The 4,972-nt window shown below is 39.3% G+C and overlaps 1 pseudogene; it reads right to left on the minus strand.

Moving 5' to 3' along the window:
- Window positions 1-2,012: 2,012 nt before the first annotated feature.
- LOC132050000 (leucine-rich repeat extensin-like protein 3) lies at window positions 2,013-4,767 on the minus strand (annotated as a pseudogene).
- Window positions 4,768-4,972: the final 205 nt, after the last annotated feature.

Consider the following 4,972-nt stretch of genomic DNA (forward strand, 5'->3'; position numbering starts at 1 on the left):
TTCTACCTCTTCTAGAGATGAGTCGAGATAACTTCACAACCAAACGCATGTTTGCATTTATAAGCTTACCACATATACTGTCACATTCACTTCAGGGAATGGATCTGTATTTATAACATTTATAAAAAATTCTCATTCTTCAAGAATGAAACATAATCATCTGGACTTGGTTTAACCATATCAGATATCAAATCGTGATAGCTTAGAACCTCTTTTAAGATATTGCTACTTCAGGAGCAAATCGAGACATACATACAATTTAGAGAATCTCTCTCTAACATATCTTGACTTGTAGCCACTACAAGCCTATGAAAATATTACTACTTCTGGTGGTTATAGACATAGATGAATTTAATCATAACGATATTTAACAAATGTTATCACTTTTGGTGATCATGTATTTCTTGTAAACTTTCGTTCTTAGCCATTAAGGATTATGAAATTAATATCATAATTCCTCTTAAAAATATTGTTCTTCAGGAACAAAATTTGAGGCATAAATGATCAAGCGAACCGTTTAAGATTCGGAGATCAAAAGAATCCAATATAAGAAATAATGGTAACAGACATCCAAAATCCATTAAGGATGATATATGATACACTACTAATGCCATGGATTCATCAGCTCTTTTCCATAGTAACAATTTTACTTATGGCAAAATACATGCCAAAGATTTAGTCACAAACTAACAAGTAAGGTGAAAATCATCTTTCTTCGAGCTACATAGTTAGAATCTCAAATATCTCAAAGAAAGAGAAATTATGTCCCTCACGATATTATATACAACGGAGGGAACAATGACAATGAAACAAAAGATGCTAAATGGAATACCTGATGTAGCTCTTACTTTCGTCATATTTTCAAAATATTTTCCCAAGATGGAAGAGTCTCGTGCTGATAACGTATTATGAAATTATATAATTGCAAATAAATTAGAGAAGCAAACTAATAGCTTTGTAAAGAGGAGGGAGAGATTGTATTTCACTTGTTGATGATGTTACAAATGAGAAGATAAAGCTCCTTATTTATAGAAGAGTTTTGCCTCTAAACCTACAGCATATATAACTTGTACAAGTTGCTTTACAACTTGGACAACTACTTGGACATAGCTTGGTGCAACTAAGATACAACTTGCAAGTGAAAGTTGTATTTATCATTTTAAGTCAAGTGATACAATTTACACTTCTAGTTGTATAATCATTAATAATACATCCAAAATACAACTTGACAAATAGTTTATAACATTAATCAAATATTAAGTGGGTTTTGACCTTGGCTAGTCAAAGTTCTCACCTTTTCTAATTTCAAAACTTGAACGGTAACCTTAGTTAAATTATCTGAGGATAGTCCATCATCTTGGAATGTTTACAACTGTTGCTTCTATGCTGCTTCAGTATTAGAATTTCCGAAGTAAAAAATGTTACTAAAGGGTCTTCAATAATTTGTGGTTCCTAGTATTCAAAGTAAATTGGTGTAGCTGGGGTTTACCGTTGTTGTCATCATTGTATTTGTGGGAGGATGAAGGATAAGTAAATAATGTCAATAACTGTTAGATGGAAGTCCTATGATAGTCTAAGCTCCCTTCATCAAACTACTTCAAACCAGTTTTTCTTGGATTTATAGTAATTGTGTGCATGTATTCTATGAGCACTTCTTTGTGTTTCATAACATGATTTAATTCTTTCATTAAAGGTAATTTTGTAACTTGTACATAATCGTTCTCCTCTGAGAAACATCAAAAGGTTGGAAATAAAATATACTTCAATTTTACTAAGAATATGATGATTCAAACATTTTCTAATAGAAAAATTGAAGCCACAAGTAGATGTAGACCTCTTTTTTATTGTGCACAGTTCTTATAATTCACTTTCTAAATAAACGAAAAGGGTCATTTAACTTAAGCTGATTTTTTGTTGATAACGATTGAATTTAAGCTTATTTCTTTCGAAAAAGCGCGTAGTTGAACAAAAAAGCACAGAAGCATGTTCAAAATGTAGGATATACATTGAAGTAAAGTGAACGTACTTTGTTCAATTAGAACATTCATGATCATCCAAATACAATGAAGTGCAATGATTAAGAATAAGATGAACTAATAAAAATAAACTTTCCTTGATTGTGCATGTTTAAATGTCGATGTGTACATACTTCTTTGAACTAACAATGTTGTTAAGATAAATAAGAGAAATAATAGTGATGTATCCCCCTTAATAACCAGGGAAAATTGGTGGTGGTGGTGACGCATAAATTGAGCCCAAGTGTGGAGGAAGGGCAACTTCCTCGAAAACAGGTGGAGGGGGAGATGCCAAAGGAGCAGGAGGTGGTGATTGAACAGGTTTAGGTGGAGGTGGGGAGTGGACGGGAGGAGGAGAAAAGACTGGAGGTGGTGGTGAATGAACCGGCGGTGGAGGTGAGTGAAGCTGGAGGTGGAGGTGATGATACCGGTGGTGGTGGGGAATGGACCGGAGGTGGCATTGGTTTTGGACTTGGCACTGGAGGTGGAGGTGATGTCACAGGTGGTGGTGGGGAATGGACCGGAGGTGGCATTGGTTTTGGACTTGGTGGAGGTGATGACACCGGAGGTGGCGGGGAATGGACTGGAGGTGGCATTGGTTTTGGACTTGGCACTGGAGGTGGAGGTGATGACACCGGTGGTGGTGGGGAATGTACTGGAGGTGGCATTGGTTTTGGACTTGGTGGAGGTGATGACACGGGTGGTGGTGGGGAATGGACTGGAGGTGGCATTGGTTTTGGACTTGGTGGAGGTGATGACATGGGTGGTGGTGGGGAATGGACTGGAGGTGGCATTGGTCTTGGACTTGGCACTGGTGGCAGAGATGATTGCACCGGTGGTGGTGGAGAGTGGACTGGAGGTGGATTTGGTTTTGGACTTGGGACTGGTGGGGGAGGTGATGCCACTGGTGGTGGTGGAGAGTGGATTGGAGGTGGAATTGGTTTTGGACTTGGCACTGGTGGCGGAGGTGATGCCACCGGTGGTGGAGAGTGGACTGGAGGAGGCTTTGGTTTTGGACTAGGTACTGGTGGGGGAGGTGATGCCACCGGTGGTGGTGGAGAGTGAACTGGAGGAGGCTTTGGTTTTGGGCTTGGTACTGGTGGGGGAGGTGATGCCACTGGTGGTGGTGGAGAGTGCATTGGTGGTGGCTTTGGTTTCGGACTTGGTACTGGTGATGGTGGAGAATGGACCGGTGGTGGCTGTGATACAGGTGTGGGTGGGCTATTCTTAGGTGGTTTTGGGGTGGAAGGGGTTTTCTTGGGTGGCATAGGGGTTTTTGGATTCTTTGGCGCTGGTCCTTCACCGGTAGATCTACATTTATCTTTACTACAATCCACAATTTTGCTCAAAACAGATTGACAATCTCTCTCTTTTCTCTGATCTGGTCTTCCTACTAGACAATTTTCCTCATCATCTACAGCTAGATCTTTTGGATGTGGTGCTGCACAACCTTCATCCAAGGCTTCAAAATAATTGTTAGACAAAGTCAAATTAGCCAAATTTGGTAAGGTGCAAATAGCCTTTGGAACTTGTCCTCTGAACATGTTGGATGAGATATCAAGTACTTCCACTTTCTGCATGAATTTCAAACCCTGAGGCAAGGATCCTACGAACTTATTTCTGCTAATATCAAAAACCGTTATGCTCTTGAGCTTAGAGACCTCTTCGGTCACACAACCAGAGAGATCGTTGTTCGTGAAAACAAGCTCATCTAATGTGTTTTCCATTTTGCCAATACTATGAGGGATGCAACCGTGGAACTTATTGTTAGCCAAAACCACCACCGAGGCATTGGAATTGCCAATATTTGGAGGGATGATGGAATTGAATCGGTTATTGTTTATAAAGATGGCATCAAGATTCTTGTCAAATAGTTCAGAAGGAACTGACCCTTCGAAATCATTGAACCTCAGATCAAGGTACTTAAGGTTTGGCAACTCTATCACAACCTTAGGGAATGGCCCCACGAAACGATTGTTGCTAAAATCAATCTCGTCTAAAAGTTTAAGATTCGTAATGCTCTTGGGGATGATTCCACAGAACCGATTAGAATTAATGTGAACAAGACTAACATCAGCTAGGAAACCAAGCTCCACGGGGAGGTGTCCCGCGATGTCTGCATGATTAAGATCAATCCCAGCGACAACAGAGATCTTTGGATCATCAAGTGCTTTGTCACAAAAGACACCATTATAGGCACATACATTAGGACCCTCCCAATTGCTAGTGAAATTTGAAGGATCGGAGTAAATAGCTTTCTTCCATGCTTGTAGAGCAATGTAGGCCCTCTTAAGCCTAGCGTTTGCAAATGTCAAGTTAATGTTCATCTCATATTCAACTGGATTAGGAAGATCACCCGTACCAGCCGTGAGCTGGCGACGAGCGATGAAAGCGGCTTCATCATCAGTTAAGGCAAAAGAAAAGGATGAAAATGATACAAGATTGACAAGAAGAAAGCAACCTAAGGCCTTTATGTTTGGAGGATTAGCCATTTTTTTTGTTTTTGTTAAGACCCCCTAAAGACAGACCGAAGGCTGCTTATAGCATTTTGTTGACAAGGAAAATGGATGGTGTTATATGGAGGTAAAAGAAGGATGGTTCAAGGTTGAGAGTTTGTTGATGCTTTCTATATTTGCCCTACAAAATATTGGAGGGTTCCAAAGAATTCACAGACAAATTTTTAGGAGAAAGAATTGTTGATGACCATCTTTCAACCTATTGATAGGGTAAATCACCCATTATATATGTTTTCACTATTATTTACCGTCTAAAACCAATGGACATTAATATTTAAACAACCGGAGTTTTTGTGTATGGTAATATTAATTTTCTCATTTTGTTCTTCAGAATTTAGAAATGTTGACAGCCTATTAAGTTATATAGTGGTACATAAGCGTTTGACCATGCATTAGCATGATCTTACGGTTTCTAAGTTAATATTTACGCTAAAGAGTCCA

This window comes from Lycium ferocissimum, chromosome 3, assembly GCF_029784015.1.
Source record: "Lycium ferocissimum isolate CSIRO_LF1 chromosome 3, AGI_CSIRO_Lferr_CH_V1, whole genome shotgun sequence".
Classification (NCBI taxonomy): Eukaryota; Viridiplantae; Streptophyta; class Magnoliopsida; order Solanales; family Solanaceae; genus Lycium; species Lycium ferocissimum.